Source organism: Mus caroli, unplaced genomic scaffold, assembly GCF_978045245.1.
Source record: "Mus caroli unplaced genomic scaffold, Mus_caroli_1 scaffold_14, whole genome shotgun sequence".
Taxonomy (NCBI): Eukaryota; Metazoa; Chordata; class Mammalia; order Rodentia; family Muridae; genus Mus; species Mus caroli.
In genome coordinates, this window is record NW_028227269.1 from 59925966 (window position 1) to 59944990 (window position 19025).

General features: G+C 36.4%; 1 protein-coding gene and 1 pseudogene across 2 annotated transcripts in view; both read left to right on the plus strand.

The window, feature by feature from the left end:
* Lrfn5 (leucine rich repeat and fibronectin type III domain containing 5) overlaps positions 1–19025 on the plus strand; it is a 336213-nt gene that overhangs the window by 51969 nt on the left and 265219 nt on the right. The window lies entirely within an intron of this gene.
* Positions 7958–8643, plus strand: LOC110306526 (eukaryotic translation initiation factor 4E pseudogene; annotated as a pseudogene).

Below are 19025 nucleotides of genomic sequence, written 5' to 3' on the forward strand. Positions count from 1 at the left end.
TCACAAATAAGGCTGCTATGAAAATAGTGCAACATATGCCCATGTGACATGGTGGGCCATCTTTTGGGTATATTCCCAAGAGTGGTATTGCTGGGTCTTCAGGTAGATCTATTTCCAATTTTCTGAGGAAACTCCAGATTGATTTCCAAAGTGGTTGTACCAGTTTGCAAACACACCAGCAATGGAGGAGGAGTGTTCCTCTTTCTCCACATCTTCTTCAATATGTGTTGTCACCTGAAGTTTTAATCTTAGCCATTCTATCTGGTATAAGGTGGAATCTCAGGGTTGTTTTGATTTGCATTTCTCTGATCACTAAGGTCTTTGAACATTTCTTTAGGTGCTTCTCAGCCATTTGAGATTCCTCTGCTATGAATTTTCGGTTTAGTTCTATACTCCGTTTTTGATTAGGTTGTTTGGTTTTTTTTTTTTTTTTTTTTTTTTGGTGATTAACTTCTTGAGTTCTTTATAGATTCTGGATTTTATCCCTTTATCAGATGTGGTGTTAGTGAAGATTTTCCCCAATCTGTAGGTTGCTGATTTGTCGTATTTACTGTGTCCTTTGACTTACAGAAGCTTTCCAGTTTTATGAGGTCCCAGTTGTCAATTCTTGATCTTTAGAGCTTGTGCCATTAGAGTTCTGTTTAGTAAATTTCCCCCTGTGCCAATGAGTTCAAAGCTCTACAGACTTCCTGGAATTTAATGAAAATGTTGACATATCATACCCAAACATTGAAAGCAGTGCTAAGAGGAAAGTTCATAGCACTAAGTGCCCTGGTAAAGATACTGGAGCTATCTTACACTAATAACAGCACATCTGAGAGCCCTAGAACAAAAAGATGCAAAATCCCTAAGAGGAGTAGGAGGCAAGAAATAGTCAATGTCAGGCTGAAATTAACCAAATAGAAACAAAGAAAACAATACAAAGAATTAGCAAAACCAATAGCTGGTTCTTTGAAAGAATCAACAAAATAAACAAACCCCTAGCCAAACTAACTAAAGGACCAAGAGGCAATATCCAAATTAATAAAATCAGAAAGGAAAAGGGAGACATAACAACAGAAATGGAGGAAATTCAAAAAAATCATCAGATCCTAATATAAAAGCCTATACTTAACAGAACTGGAAAATCCAGATGAAATGGATGGTTTTCTAGACAGATGCCAGATACCAAAGTTAAATCAAGAGCAGGTAAACTATCTAAACAGGCCCATATCACACAATGAAATAGAAGTCATTAAAAACATCCCAACCTAAAAAAGCCCAGGGCCAGATGGAGTTAGTGCAGAATTCTACCAGACCTTCAAAGAAAACCTGATACCAATTTTCTACAAACTATTCCATAAAATAGAAACAGAAGGAATACTACCTAACTCATTCTATGACGCCTTATAAAAACATTAAGTCTCATGAGGATCCATTTTATTAATTGTTAATATTAGTGGCTGTGCTACCTGTATTCTGTTCGAAAATTTGTCTCTTGAGCCAATGCATTTAAGGCTATTCCTTACTGTCTCTTTTAACAGGTTCAGTATATCTAGTTTTACCTTGAAGTCTTTTATCTACTGGGACTTGAGTTTTATGCACAGAGATATGTGTGAATCTATTTGTATTCTTCTACATGCAGCCACCCAAATTAACCAACACCATTTATTAAAGAGGTTTTAGTTCAGTGCACATTTCTGGCTTTTTTATTTAAAAAGTCAGATACTCATTCATGAGTGCACCTGTGAGTGTGTGTGTGTGTGTGTGTGTGTGTGTGTGTGTGTGTATGTGTATTTAAGTCTGGGTATTCAATTCAATTCCATTGATGAATGTGTCAATTTTTATGCCAATGTCAAAAATCTTTACTATTATAGATATGTATAGAATTAAATCAGGGATGGTGATACCTCTAGCAGTTCTTTGATTGTTCAGGATTGGTTTAGCTATCCTGCGTTTTATTTGTTCGTTTATTTTTTAATAGGAAATTGAGAACTGCCCTTCCAAGGTTTGTAAAGAATTGTGTTGGAAGTTTTATAGGAATGTCTTATGTCTGTAGACTGCTTTTGGTATGATAAGCATTTTTACTATGTTAATCATACTGATCAATATCATCAGCGATCTTCTCATCATCTGATATCCTCTTCAATTTCTTTCTTTAAAGACTTGAAATTTTTATCATTTAAATCTCTCCCTTTCTTTGTTAGGGTTAACCATGGTTTCTTATATTATATAAGCCATTATGAAAGATGTTGTTTACATTGTTTGGTTCTCAGTCCATTTGGTATTTGTATATACAGAGGTTACTGGTGTTTTTTGAGTCAATCTTGCATCCATTCCTGAAAATGTGGATCAGCTATAGGAAATCTCTGATAAAATTTTTAGGGTCATACTATCATATCATTTTCAAATAATATTTTGACTTCTTCCTTTCCGGTTTGTATCATCTTGATCTCCTTCAGCTGTCTTATTGTTCTAGCCAAATACTTAAGTACTATATGAAGTACACAAGCTTGTATTGTTCCTGATTTATTAGAATTGCTGAGAGTTGCTCTTCATTTAATTTGATGCTGGTTATGGGTTTGCTGTAAATTGCCTGTATTAGATTTGTGTGTGCACCTTGTCCATAATCTCTCTAGGAAATTTTTTTTTTTATCATAAAAGGGTGTTAGATTTTGTCAAAAGTATTTTCTGCATCAAAGGAGATGACACTGTAAGTTTGCTTGCTTTTTTGTTTTTTTGGGTTTGTTTATATGGTGGATTACATTTGCTGATTTTTATATATTGAACCATACCTGCTTCTGTGGGATGGAACCTACGTTTCTACAGTGATGTTTGTGATGTTTTCTTAGAGTTGGTTTACAAGTATTTTATTGAATATTTTTGCAAATATATTCATAAGGAAAATTGATCAATAATTATCTTTTTTGGTTGAGTCTTTATGTGTTTTGAATATCAGGGTAATCATGACCTCATCAAAAGAAATGTTCAATGTCCCTTCTATATATATTTTGGGGAATAATTTGTGGAGTAGGGGTATTAGCTCTTCTTTGGAAGTCTGATAGGTTTCTTTACTAAATTCACCTGGCCCAGTGTTTTTCGTCGGTTGGGAAATTTTTTTTTTTTTTTTTTTAAGATTTATTTATTTATTACATGTAAGTACACTGTAGCTGTCTTCAGACACTCCAGAAGAGGGCGCCAGATCTAGTTACGGATGGTTGTGAGCCACCATGTGGTTGCTGGGATTAGAACTCTGGACCTTCGGAAGAGCAGTCGGGTGCTCTTACCCACTGAGCAATCTCGCCAGCCCCGGTTGGGAGATTTTTAATGACTGCAATTTCCCTAGGAGTGATTGATCTATGAAAATTGTTTATCTGATCTTGATTGAACTCTACTAAGTCATAACTAAGAGTACAGTGTCTATTTCTTTTAGATTTTCCAATTTGGTGGAATGCAGGTTTTTAAATCATGCCTTTATTTTCCTCAGTATTTTCTTGATGTATGTTGTTATGTCTCACTTTTCATTTCTTGTTTTGTTAATTTGAATATTTTGCTCTGTGTTTTAATTAGTTTGGATAAGGGTTTGTCTATCTTATTGATATTCTCAAAGAACTGGCTCTTTGTTTCTGTGTTTGTGATTTCATTTCTCAGTTTGATTTTTTTTATTGCCATCTGCTCTTCTTGAATGAAATTATTACTTTGTTGTTTTTGCTTTTATTTTTGGTGATGTTATAGAGCTTTCATGTATTCTGGTAGGTTCCTATTATGTGATCCTAACTAATTTTTTTTTTTTAATGCAGGCACTTAGTACTATGTATTTTCCTCTAACTACCAGTTTCATTGGTCCTTCTTAAGTTTGAGTATGCTGTGCATTCATTATCATTGAATTCTAGATATTATATCTTTTTTATTTTCATTTCTGTCTTAACTCATTTTATAATCAGTGGAAAGCTATTCAGTTTCCATGTGCTAGTAAGTTTTTTGTTGTTGAAGTCCAATTTTAATCCATCGTGGTCTGGTGACATGCAGAGAGTTATTTCAATTTTCTTGTATCTTTTGATACTTGCTTTTTTTTTTTTATCAAGTATGTGGTCATTTTTTGGGAAAGTTCCATAAGGCACAAAAAAGAATATTATTTTGTGTTTGGATAAAATGTTCTATAATATCTGTTAGGTTCATTTAGCTTATAATGTCTGTTAGCGCCAGTATTTCTTTGTTTAGGATTTGTCTGGATAATCTGTTCATGGTGATATTGGTGTATCGAAGTCTCCCACTATGAATCTTTAAGAGATTAATTCAATTTCTCTCTAAAGTAATCTATTATCGTCATAGACTTGGCTTTAAGGTTTGTTTCTTGTACTTTAGTTATCTTGGGATATTTGCGGCCTCCTGTGGTAGTATAAATGGGCTCTAGTGGACACATGTTGCCCTGGCTGGTATGGTTTGTGTTCTTAAAATAGCATCTAGGCATCTGAATTTAGGGAGACTATAGGTTTTGGTGCTGATTTCTGGGTTTGTTTTTGCTGGATTAGTGGTGTGTTCCTTGGTTTCTATTTTCTCTCTGGGTTTTCAAAGATTATGATAGCTATGTGTTGCATCTTTTACTAGCCTGCTTGGTTGGTGTGTCCACAGGGAGTGCCTGCCCATGTTGGAGGGTTGAATCCAGAGACCATTTTGAGTAGAGATGTCAGGAGGGGATGTTCTGTGGGATTCCCAGAGGATGAGGGCAATAAGGAAGGCAGACTGCAGCTGGTGTTCTCTTACATTAGGAGGAACAAGCCTGAGAGACTAGGTCTGGATAAAGAGATGTAGAGGATGAAGTCTGAGGGAAGCTTACCTGTTTTTCTGGCAAGTATGCTCTGTAGTTGCATAAGTGGTGCCTGCTTGAATATATTTGTAACTTAGGGAGGGTAAGAAGAAATGGTCTGTGGAATTCATGAGCGATGTAGGCATGGAGGAAGGGAGGATGCAGCTGGTAATCTATTGCAGTGCTAAGGACATGAGACTAAGGCACTGAGTGTGGGATAACATACATACATATATAGAGACAGATGGGAGTGGTGGAGAAGGTCTTTGGGCAGCCTACATGGTTTCCTGGCTGGGGGGGGGTATCATTCCTTCTTTCTTTCCTTGGATTCTTTCTACTTTTCCTCTCTTAATCCCTTCCTCCCTTCAAAATTTAATTCAGATGTTCACACATGCTTGGCAAGGTCATTTCCATGATTTCTATCACCAGCCCAACACTTAATCTATTAGTAATAAATCACAACTCCATATTGCTGCACAGAGAAATGTTTCAGAACTTTATTTCATTATTTAAATTTACCATGTACTAAAGAATAAAATCGCATAAGCTGATTCTGAATCTACCTGTAGTATGAAATATGAAAAGTAACATATAACCTACTATACATAGGATGCCATGAACTCTACATCATTTCATGGATCACATGTAGCATTCTAAGGCATTGGAGGGTAAACATACATATAGGTAAGTTTGAATGTGCACCAGCTGTGCTAAGCTTCATTATGATAGAAGGAGCAAGGGGTGTACAAATAGAAATACTTCAGACTTTTAAATTTTCCTTTCCTGATTCCTTCCATTTTTATGCATTTTTATTATTTAATAGCTGAGTTTTTAGATGTTGAAGACCAGATTAGAGAGATGCTAGATTCATTGGTGAGTCTTGGCTAAAGATAGAGATATAAAATTATAAATAACTTGAAGTCAGTAAACTTAACTGAGGTGGGAAGAACTTTTTCGATTGTCATTGACAAGGACAGTAAATGATTTCTGGTTCTGTTTTTTGTTGCTTTTGTATTTTCTTTAAATCTCTGTTTATTTCCTTTACTACAACCATAGCCAGGTCACTGTGGTGAAGCTGTTAAGAACTAAGCTGTGGACGATACATGTGACCTTTTCTATTTTAAAATGCACTACATAAGTGAGCTCTTCATTTTTATGATGCAGTTTCTAGTTATGAAATAAGTTCCATAACATTTACCTCACCATGGCTTGATGGATTAACTTTGCTTGTAGAGACGGCATGTCTGTCTGTACTCGGATGGAAAGTGTGTGTTGGCCTTCAAAGTCTATAGATGATTCCCTAGAAGCTGAATATAGTATAAGCACAGGACAGGAGAGGGACAGCCATGCATCAATCACTTCTCTCCTATGTGTTCTTTTCTGGAGTAGTGGATTTCTGATTATTATTTTGGAAAATTACTTGCATGTCTTTTTTCTTCTTGTTGGGGCAGTGAGTTGAGTTCCATCACTGAAACCAAGTTTGCATTTAGCTCAGAGTGTGAACAGATTTTACATCTTCTTGGATGGCTGCAGGTTTTTAAGTTATGTTTCTTCTGTCCTGAATATTTGTCTAGTTCTATAAAAACCATTTCAGCCCTTGAGGTCATCCAGGTCCTAGACTAAAGCTACCATTGTCTCAATTTCTTAATGTGAGGATATTTAAAAACAGAGGCAAAATACTATATTCCCAGCAGTGAACTTACATGCAAATTTCTTTTCATAACCTATTGCCTAGTTCACATTTTCCTGTTGTTACTTTCCCCAAAACTTCCTTAAACCATAGAAAAATTGCTATTAAAGGTCATATTGGTCATATTCTGGTACATTTGAAACATATTATTTTGGGCTAAGTTTGATTTAAATTGGTGCCAGTGAATATTTATTTGTGTCAACTAGTTCAATATAGTGACCACTAAGCCCCTATTCTGTGCAAGGCATTGCTCAGTCATTCCAAACTGAGGGATTTTTTTTTATTTCTTTCTTTTAAAAAATAATCTTTACATTTCATTATTTAGTGTGTGTCTATGCATGCATGCACCTGAGTACTATGGCATGCACTTTCAGAGGACAATGTTCCCAGACTCAACTCCCTCCTCCCACCATGCAGATTCAGGGACCTAACTCAGGTATTTAGCTTGGTGGTAAGTGACTTTGCTTAGTGAGCCATCTACTGTGTATCTATTCACACAAAATTCCCTTGATACTGTTCATGGACTGCTGTTTCCCAGAGGTATCACACTTCTATAAGCACCAATTCTAGCAATCTTCTAAGTAGCTTGAAGTCTAGACTGGTTTAGCATAGCATTAAGGGAAATCTATGCTGTTTTTAATCTGTAGTGAATTGAAGGAAGAACTGAGAACATTCAGAAAACATAAGGGAATCTTCTATCCTTTGCATCTATGCCACAGAATAAGAGACAACTGAAAAGGAAACCTGATGAAAATTTTGGAAGAGCAAAAGTCCAAACTACACACACACACACACACACACACACACACACACACACACTCAATCAAAATCTCACTAAGTTCTCCAGGTATTTGCATAGTTATTTATATTCTCTAGCCTCCCAGAGGAAGTATACTAAATGTGTACATTTTTTATTATATATTTTCTTCATTCACATTTCAAATGCTATCCCATAAGCCCCCTATACCCTCCCCTTGCCCTGCTTCCCAACCCACACACTCCCGCTTCCTGGAACTGGCATTCCCCTGTACTGGGGCATACATTTTAAGTAATTTTGTGAAGGAGTCACAGTATAAAGCCCCTGTGACTAATGAATTAGAGACAAGGAGGAATGAGTTTATTGGAAGTGATATTATGGGTTTATATTTTGACTTTGACCAGTAAGTGAGACTGGAAGAAGGATTTGGTTTCTCAGGAAGGAAATGAATGGAGGTTACATCATGCCTATTTGGGGTGACTAGTGGGATATGAACCAGGATTATGAATTCAAACAGAAGCATGGCTATATTTGAACCAGATATTTGGAATCATTAAGTTCTTGAAGGGCTTGTATAGACAACACCTCTCAGATAGAATCAAATTCAAAAGTAGTCCAAATAATAGTGACAAACAAATTTGAAATAGCAGGAGGCACAGTATCTAAGTACAGAAAACTTTCCCGAAAAGTAGAAATCTCTGGAAGTAAAGATAAATTAATACGGATGGCGACTGTGCAACTGGAAACCACCCCTACCACTGACCCCCCACCTGTGGAAGAGGAAAAACCAGAGTCTAATCAGGAGGTTGCTAACCCAGAGCACTATATTAAATGCCCTCTACAGAACAGGTGGGCACTCTTTTTTTTTTTTTTTTTTTTTTAATGATAAAAGCAAAACTTGGCAAGCAAACCTTCGATTGATCCCTAAATTTGTCACTGTTGAAGTCTTTTGGGCTCTATACAACTATATCCAGTTGTCTAGTAATTTAATGCCTGGGTGTGACTACTCACTTCTTAAGGATGGTATTGAACCTATGTGGGAAGATGAGTAAAACAAAGGAGGAGGACGATGGCTAATTACATTGAACAAGCAATGACAAGCATTGAACAAGTGACTTCGGTCACTTTTGGCTAGAAACACTGCTGTGCCTTATTGGAGAATCTTTTGATGACTACAGTGATGATGTGTGTGGAGCTGTTGTTAGTGTTAGAGTTAAAGTTGATAAAAGAGCAATATGGACTACTGAATGTGAAAACAGAGACACAGTCACACACATAGGGAGGGTATACAAGGAAAGGTTAGGACTTCCTCTGAAGATAGTGATTGGTTATCCGTCCCACACAGAAACAGCTACAAAGAGTGGCTCCACAACTAAAAATAGGTTTGTTGATTCAGAAGACAACTTCTGAGTACTCTCACAGGAGACTGCGTTCCACAATCAAGACTGGGAGCTGAACCAAAGCCTCATCAGAGTAGAGTGGACTGTACTGAAGCTGATTCCACCCAAGATATAAGAGAAGTCTCATTCTCTTTTGTCTTGTACTTCTGTGTTCATTCTCCTTCCCCACCCTCAATTTTTGTTAGTGTGTCCAATTTCCCAAAGAATTATAGTAAATGCAACCCCAGAACCTGCAGGTGTGTTCCTGACCCGATTCAGCGGTTAGAATTACCATGTTGCCAACATGTTTGCCTTTTCACAGTATTCGAAAAAGAACTTGTTTTTCTATTACCTTAGCAGAGAAGATCTGGTTTTGCTCCACTCCACGCAGTAGCAGACTTTGCTGCTGTGAGAGTCTGAGCCCTACTTTCCAGCAACTTCCTGTCTCCTTCCACAACATTGTCTTTGCTGTACTCTTGCTGAGGGCTGCTAGATTTAATTCATTTGTTTCCCTCCTTGATAATGTTAGTGATTCTAGTTTCAGTTTTTCATTTGTTTTGGCTTTGTTTTGTTTTGTTTTTTTCATGTCTCATTGGTGAAGGTTCTATGAGTATGACAGAAAGATGGAATAAACATTAAATTTGTGCATTCTTTGGTAATTTCTTTGTTTTTGTTTTTTTGTACCTACAAAGCTTTGCTACAAATTTATGCGTCTCATTCAAATCAGTTATCTATGTCTGTGTGATCCCTAGACATAATTGTGGACTATAAAAATGTAACACCATAATTATATTCCTAATTAGAATTAGTATGTCTGCCTTTGTATCTTTATGCTGTACTTTAACAGTTTGCATTCCTTAGGTTATTTTGTTTTGGTTACAATGCCTTAAGTGGAAGAGTGGTCTCATCCATATTAAGACAGTGTACAAAACTGTAAATAAAATGTGTACAGTGAATTGTCTTTTAAACATCTAGATTTGTCCTTTATTTCTCCATTTCTAGAGGGAACCTGTACTTCGTATTGCAAGGCAGGCTCTTGTGTTTTCTGAGAGTGTCTGCCCATGCACAGCCTCAGTTTGGAGCACTCGTTTATTATTATGTTTATTGCAATTTTTGATAAATTGAATAGGTAGTATCACATATGTAATTAAACAGATGTGGCTATGTTTTTGAGTAAAGTTAAGGCACACTTTTTTTGGCCATAAGTAAAAAAAAATGTGCTTTGCATATGTTAAAATTCATGAGAATTAGGATTTTAGTGTCTCACCATTTGATAGGAACAGTGGCTATAAACTGATTTTTGAGTTTAAGATGCTTTTACTTAATGGCCAGAAAATTAGCAGAAGAAAAGTGCAGAGGAACATGCATTAGGAACATTAGTGTTACTCTCTGAATAAAACAATAAACAATCATTAAGAACTAAAAACAAGATAAATTAATACAATAGTAGCTAGAAGATAACTGGGGAGTTGGTTAGTGAAGAGCGGGTTCACAGAGTGAGACCCTATATTTTGATCACCTAAAACAACATGTAAAAATGTAGGTATGTTGGATACATCTGTATTACCAGTCTAGGAAATCATAGACTTGCTGGCCCACTATTCTTTCCAAATCTTGGAGCTCCAGTTACAATGAGATATCATGTATAATAAGGTAGAATAACTGCTATTGATCTCTGCCTCCATACAAATGCACACACTTGTGCATGTGTACATGCACACCCACACAAGCACATACTCACAAAATAATAGAAAATAAGAATAAATTTAATATAGTGATTTGAGGCAACATACTTTTACATAAGTCCATATATTCTGTATTTTCAGTAGTGTAGATTTGACGGTCATATACAAGCTTAATGAACACTATGCTTAGTGAGGAATCACCCTATTGCAATATGTAAGTATAATAGTTATTATTGACACAGAGTTTATCAAGATGCCATAGTTAAAATTGTTATCCCTGTAAATTGGATATGAAGTGTTCAGAAGAAGTGGACATAGGAAATTAAGAATCATACAGACTATTTTGTCAACCCAAATCTCCCAAGTCAATATAAATATTCAAGTATAGAGAATTTATCATTCTAACTCATCATTGTGTATCAAAATAATTTAATAGTTTATTTGTCAAATTAACTGTGGCTAGTTTTAAAGATTCCCTAAGAGAGAATATTCAACAAAAATTCCTGTCAGTACAGACTAAAATAAAATCAGAAATATTGAACTTTTCATTGTTAATACATTAAAATTAAATTGGGTATAGTTTATGTTTGCAAATGTCAAAGGCAAATGTTATCAAACTACCTATAAAAATCTGACTCCATGAATGTTTTTGCTTTGCATTTTGGTTTTTACAAATGAAGTGAAGTGAAAAGGGTATTTGAAGATTTCAAATACTTCCTCAGTGGGGTGTGCAGCTCAGATGGAGAGCAAGCAAGAGGGTTTAAGTACAGCTCCTTGTACCCCTGACACTTTCATTTATAGCAACTATTTATTACATACATGAGAAATGGTGCTTTAATATAACAATAGTACAATTTGAAATCAGCTACCAAAGAATGCAGGGATGATTAGGCATTTCATAAAAAAGGGCAATGGTCTAGCCAGACACCCACACAGAGTCATGTGCCAGGCAGCCAGAAGATAGTCAGGTGCTTGCCTACCACCTTGTAGTGTGGGCAGAGGACACTACTTTGAGCAAATATGTCATGGAGAGAAGGGAAGGAATTAAAAGTTGGGTGGTTTGTGGCCAATTAAGAGAGGTAGAACTAGGGATGCAAAGGAAGTAAAGAACAGCCTGATGTGAGAGAGCTGCACTGCCATCTGAGACCATAGAAATGTTTCGCCAGAACAGCCCCTGAAGGTCATGTCCAGGTCCATGAGTCTATGATGCAGGCCTAGGTGTTGTCCCAGATACAGGAGAACTGGCAGGATGATCAACTCAGCTACCATGTAGATCCAGCCCACCCAGTGGTTCTAGAGTCAGCCTACCACAAACTTTACTCCATCTGTGAACTGCTGGAGCAGGGGCTGGTCCTGCAGAACCAAAACTGTAGGATCTCCTTGTCACAGCACAACAACAGTATATTCAAGAGGAGTCCTAGTGAGGATCCAGTATTGATAGTGTGAAAGAAACCAGAGGTCTTGAACCAGACCAGTAACTCATTACAAAAGCTGCTATGCAAAAGGTTATACTGTGTGACACACTGTGACACACTACAGTTTACAATGCCAGTAGTACAATGAACATGTGATGGAGAGTCAGGAAAGATGATGAGCAAAATGATACATGTACAGAGGAACTGGAGATGTGACAGCTATGACAGCTGTGATCGGTACGAGAGAAGGGTGTAGTTGGCAGAGGAGCAATTCATTGCACAAAGGGGTTGGTGACATTTCTTTTTATTTACTTAATTTAATTTTATAATTTTCTTTTCAGGGGAAGGTTATAAAGGTGGAGGGCAGATATGGCAGGACAGGGAAATGAGGTGATTGGGGTATATGATGAAATTCACAAAGAGTCAGTAAAAATTATGTTACAAAAGAATAACACTTTATGTCAAGGCTTGAGGAAAATTACATTTTGTTTTTCCAAATTTAATAATAGCACAGTCAGCATGCGTGGGGAAAAGATGGGGATGCTCAATGCCAATGCACGTGATGAGCAAACCAAATTTATCAGCAGTTAATCTGCAATCCAGTAGCAATCACCTTGAAAAGGAATTTACATTAATTCTTTCTTGGCGAGGTAGCTTGAAAAAAAATACTATAAGACAACCTGAAAATATGCATAAAATTTGAATATTAGTAACTATTGTTTAGTTTGTGAAATCACCTTTGGAACTAGAAGTTACATATTGTACATATGTATACATGTTTATATGGAACAACAAAATATAAAGGGGCATTTATTATGATATTTTCATGGTAGAGTTAAAGTACATTATTATCCACAAATATTCAGCTACATATTAGAATATTGTCATCAAATACTTAACCAACAGTTTCATTTCTATGCTCATATGTGAAAGTAATATGTCTGAGGTAAGAGAGAGGAGAAGACAATAGAAGGCATGGGAATAAAGAGGAGGAGACAGGAGGAGAAGGGAGGAGAGGAGAGGAGAGGGGAAGAGAGAAGAGGAAAAGGGAGGTCAGGAGAGTAGAGGGGAGGAGAGGAAAGGAGAGGAAAAATAGGAGAGGAGAGGTGAGAAGAGGTGAGGAGAGGAGAGGAGAGGAGAGGAGGGGAGGGGAGGGGAGGGGAGGGGAGGGGAGGGGAGGGGAGGGGAGGGGAGGGGAGGGGAGGGGAGGGGAGAGGAGAGGAGAGGAGAGGAGAGGAGAGGAGAGGAGAGGAGAGGAGAGGAGAGGAGAGGAGAGGAGAGGAGAGGAGAGGAGAGGAGAGGAGAGGAGAGGAGAGGAGAGGAGAGGAGAGGAGAGGAGAGGAAAAGGCAGGGGAGGGGAGGGGAGGAAAAGAGACAAGAAAAGAGAGGAGAGGAGAGGGGAGGAGAGAAGAGGACAGGGGAGTAGAGGAGATAGGAGAGAGGAGAAGAGAAGGGAAGAGAGGAGAGGGAATATGGTACAATTTTGTAAGCAAAGGCTAGAAATATATTACTGATTTTATTAAAATACAATATATCTACAAATTATATTGATTTTTCTTTGTCCCTTTTTTATATACAAGAAACAGAATTAATATGATGTTGGAAGAAGATAAGGTTATTTATAGTAGTGTCTTAAAGAAAAAGAATATATTCTGTGCTCTGCTTATGGGAATGATCAATTTGTGCAAATTATTTGCAATCACAGCACTCTGCTGAATACCCAACAACCACAACCAATTTGAGTTTCCTGGTGGAAACTTTTAATGAGTGTTCAGATTATGCCACAATAACACAGTCATTTCACTGCCCTGCGATGGCAGCTTCTAATTCTGGAGTTGTGTGTGGCAAATGCTGAACTCCATGAGCAGAATATCCTCAAGCTGCCCGTCTGGGTTACTCTCTGAGCATCTTTAATTTCTGTGCATAGAAAATGGCTAGAAATAATATCAGCTATAATACAAAAGACAAACAGAACAAGATTAAAATCTTATGTATACCTGTACACAACAAACTTGAGATGAGCGAACAAGAGGTGTTTTTCTATGATGAATTCCGTTTTTTTTTCTTATAGGTATGTATCTAAGAATTTATGAACATGACATTACAGCATTCTGTTACAAAGAACAAGAAGGGATAACTAAGCATCAACGTATGTTAAGATTTCTGCTGTATGATCACTCATTTCTACTTTGCCGCTCCCTCTTTCCCTCTCTCCCCCATTCCTTCCCTCCTACTTCTCCCCCTCCTCCCCTCCCCTCTTGTGTTTGCTTGTGTGTATGTGTGTGTGCATGTGTGTGTGTGTGTGTGTGTGTGTACATATAGGTGGAATGTGGGCATGCACAGGCACCCATGGAAGCCAGAAGGAAGTTCCAGATCCCTTAAAGCTGGAATTATAAACAGTTGTGAGCTGTCCAATATGAGCACTGGAAACTGAATTTTGTCCTCCTGAACATAGAGCCATCATTGCAGCTCAAATCCTTTATTTGAAACAGTGTAGTTTAGCCACAAAAGCAAAGCATATTGCATTGGCTGGCTGTTCTGAGATGCACACATCTGCTATAGCTAATACTTCTTAAGCTGTGTGAAAAGAGATCATTTGAAGTAAATGTCCTTTTTGAAAAAAAACAGCTGTTGTCACTAAGAAGTGAGCCCATGGTAGTAACTTCTTTTAACTTAAGTTTTCTGTGAGATTATTTCTTTTCTGTAGTCATTCTCTATCTAGTTCCTGAATACAACATGTGAATTTTGAGGGACACAAAAATTAATGGTTTTCAGAATAAGTAAAATTAATTATTTAAATATTTTAATGTATTCTATTAGTACCTGACATATTAAAATGAAAAATTATGATGTCTTTGCTGATATGATCCTTCTCATATGTTGTCTTAAGGTAGCAGATTCACACAATGAAAGCATTCTGTGCTATTTCTAGTAGTATAAATATGTAAGGTATAAATAAAGATTTTGGAGCTACGGGATATGAGTCTTGTTCTCAGGGAAGAGTTCCAAGTAAGAAATTCAAGTCTAAAATTATCAGCAGTATTTGAAGACACAAATCCATGACATCATATAGACAGAACATATAACAAAAACAAAAGAAACATCTTAGCACAGAGCTAAAGGACTTGCAACTTTTCCAAGTTTGAAAAAAATAGACTGTAGTCTGTAACTTAAAACAACAAAAAAACAACAACAACAAAAAACAAGAAACAAAACAAAACCAACCAACCAAAACCCATGAATTCACATGTTGTCACCATTTGTACTCACAGAATCATAATGGCTTTTGTTCTTGGGTTGTCCAGTATTTAACTTGTGATGAAGTGGGCATTTTCTGACACAATAGCTCCTAGAACACTGGGGTCCCCCCCTCTCTCTCTCGTGTGTGTGTGTGTGTGTGTGTGTGTGTGTGTGTGTGTGTGTGTGTGTGTCTGTTTTGTAATAGAGGTCGTTCTTCAACTTCACCTCTGTGGTGCCACTACCACTTAATGGAAATTATAAGCAGGCAAATGGAATCTATTAAATAGCATACTCAAAAAGAATAGTGGAAAACCAGTGGACAGTCATTACTTCTGTATTGTGGCTCAGGTTCTTTTAGAGAACTTCAGGGAAATACATGCTTGTGTGGCAGCATCAGTTGGTAGGTGTGTGTACCCTGAAACCACATGCCACAAGTTTTCTTTCAGTTTTTACACTTTGCACCTCTCTGACCCATTTGGTATTTTGTTTTTGAATGCTACTGATCTTTATCTTCACATGTAGAAATCCTACAGCTTCTGTCTACCTTTTGGGGTCATTAAATGAATCTACTAATTAGGATATTTTTGTTAAGCATCTGGTATTGGTATGGAACAATTCCTTTTATACCTATAGATACAGGCAAATTCTCTACTTAGTTTTAAGTGGCACAGGGAAGATAGATTAACTTCATAAAATTTGGCATACAATTTGAGTATATATGCAGCAATTTGAGTATATATGCAGGTACTGGTTCAGTTCTAGGGAAATGAAAACTAAGTGGGGAGAAACACTGTAGGCAGGTAATTGCTTCATATAGGCTGATGGAGACTGTACACACACACACACACACACACACACACACACACACACACACACACGGAATATATTAATAACAACTTGAAGCCTAATAGGGACTAAATTATACTAATGCTTAGAAAGAGATGGTTTCAGATAATGAAAGAGTAACACATAACCCCTGGGGAGGAGACAAATGCCCGGAGCCACCTTTAAAGATCAGGTCATTGTGAGGCTGGGTAAAGGGCAGGCCTATTTAGAAATAAAATCAGATCACTGAGGGAGATTAGCTCAGAGAAAACTTATAGTCAGCTCTGATGGACAACCACTATAAAGTATGGAGAACAGTAAGGACGACACTTGTTTTATGGTTTAAAATATATTCTGGTTTACGAGTTAGGGAAGGAGGCCTGATTGGGGAAAAAGGCACGTGGAAGGATTCTGTAGGGATCCTGGTAAGAGAAGTGGCTCAGATCGGGAAGCAGGAACCAGATCAGCGAGAGTCCAGATGCATTTCTATCTATGAACAACACAGTCAGCTGAGTTAAATGTGAACTTTATAAGAATAGCTATAGCCAAGGTCAGATTCAGTGTTCTGTACTATTCAGAAACTGAGGGTTCCCCAGTTAATTCACACAAACCCTACAAACATGCCAAATGAAAAAATGGAAGCTGAATAAATATTGTCTATTATCTTAATAACCACCAGGTATGTTCTGCTATGAGCTTTATAACTTTGTGTTTGTTTTCATTTTTGGACTGCAGGATTTTAAGTTGCCTCTTACCGTTATGCTTTTTTTCTCCATTAAAAGCTCTCTAGCTATACCCATATTAACAAGGCAATAATCCCTATGCCACTATCTTCGCCTAAAATCAGCATATAGTTCACTTAGTGTGTAGCTGTGGGCAGTTCACTAATCTCTCACTTTCATCTGCTATGAAATGAGGATAATGATGTTTACCTCTCGAGGCTATTATGAAAATTAAAGAATATACAGACTCAAAGATGAAAGTCACTACAAAGTATGAGCTATTATAGGTTTTGTTGTTGCCTGTACTTTCAGAAGGCTCTTTATGCTAATCCTAGCAACTTAAAGCCATGGAAGAAATGAATTTGAGCATTTAGTCATCCATGCTGAGTTTTATTCTTATTTGGTAATGTTTTTAATGTTTTATTGCTGAGATTTGTTTTTTATGTATTTCACATTTGAAGATTTATTGAGATCCAAGCAGTATTCTGAATCATTTTTAGAAGATTCAAGGAACATTTCCTAGCATGATGAATACTGGGTTCAGAACTGGATGGGTTTGAACAATTTAGAGCATATGTTGCAGATTCCAGCTGAGCAGTGTGTTACACATTAGTGCATAAGTATTCCCAGTGGCTTAACTGGAAGCTAGAAAAAATAAAAAGGAGGGGTTAAAAAAGATGGGGCAATGGGCTCAAATTTATAGTGGAGAAAACGAATTTATTTTTTATATCAGTATTAGCGTAACTGTACATAATAACAGTATTGTATGTATTTCAGAAAATCAGAATGAAAGGATTTTGATTGTTTTCATCAGAGATAAATTGATTCAGGTATTTTATCTGCTATGAATATTACACAGTGCACACATGTACTGGAAGAGCTAATATCTTTAAAATATTTAAAGATCAAATTAGATACTTAACATATAATTGGAATATCAAACAATGAGTTTCAGGATACTGAGAAACTGCAGATGTAACATTTACCTCTTTATTTCTACCTTTTAATATTTTCTGATATTAAAGTTGAAAAAAAATTAAACCAAAAGTTTATGCAATTTCCAAATTTTTTTTTATCAGTTTGTGTCCTTTTACCACATAAAGTATTCTGAAGATATTTTCAACTATCAATTTATCAGCTATCAAGTAATGCTGGTATAACCATTCCTAATTTACAGAAATACAGGATTAAAGTATGATTGACTAAATTACTGAATTGTTTGTTCACTAAGTGAAAGGGCCACTAATAGTTTCTTTCAAGATCTCTTCCATATTTCCCACAAACATTGTTTACATTTTGAAATTTTGGTCACTTGAACTCTAGAACTGTCTTTAATCTCAAAACATCTGAACCAAATGCTTTGTGTGGTAGAAATAAGGTTGTGTCTTTAATTGTAGGATGAAGACAGAAACATAGCTATGCCATAAAATAACATTTTTAGTGATGGTTTGCAGGTTGTCTGTATCATCTATTCAGCTGGATGTATATTTCAATATCCTCTTAAATGGAATTAAACCAAGTGGAAAATGATGCTTGCTGAAATTCGTGTTCTTCTCTCACCTATCACAGGTGGACATTTGAAAGACAGTCCTCAAATTAGGCTCCATAAGTTATTTTCTGCACTTGGTAGGAAGATTGAAATGATACAGTCCATTGTACTAAACACATAAATTACTTTTGAAACACTTTGGTGTTGTGCATGGAGCCATTTAAAATATATGTGTGCTTATAACTTTTTTGGAGATATCATGATCTTATGTTGAAATCAAATTGACAATATACTGGAAGGACATTTCTTTCTTATTTTTCCCTTGTTTTATCGAGACAGGGTTTCTCTGTGTAGCCCTGGCTGTCCAGGAGCTCACTCTGTGGACCAGGCTGGCTTCAAACTCAGAAATCTGCCTGTCTCTGCCTCCCAAATGCTGGGATTAAAGGCATGCACCACCAATGTCCGGCTTGGAAGGAATTTCTAAAAGCCTAAAAGCCATGTTAAAACTCTTGAAACATTCATAAACTATTTTAATAAATCCTATATCCTGTTCTCTTTTTCATCAAAAGCATCCTGTGGAATTTCTGATGACTCTTAAATGCATTTGATATCAGGGATACTTATCTGTCACAAGCAGATTAAATATAAGCAATTTGATAATGTGAAATCAGCTTTGAATGAAGAGACTGATCACCAGATACATTTTCTTAAGATATTACCATTGCATTCATGTGTGAGTAAATTGTTTATAGGTCTGTAAATTAAAAAGTTAAATTGTTATAATTAAGAGAAAGAGCAAAAACCATTTTTCTTAATTCTTAGTAAAAAATGGTTTTTTTTTGTAACTTTTGAGATTATAATTACAACATTCCTCCCTGTCCTTCCTCCAAACCTTCCTATGTATATACCCCTAATGTCTGTTAAATTCATGCCCTATTTTTTCAATTATGTTATTAGATATATATATATATATATATATATATATATACATTATATACATATATATATATATTTATATGTATGTATATATATGTGTA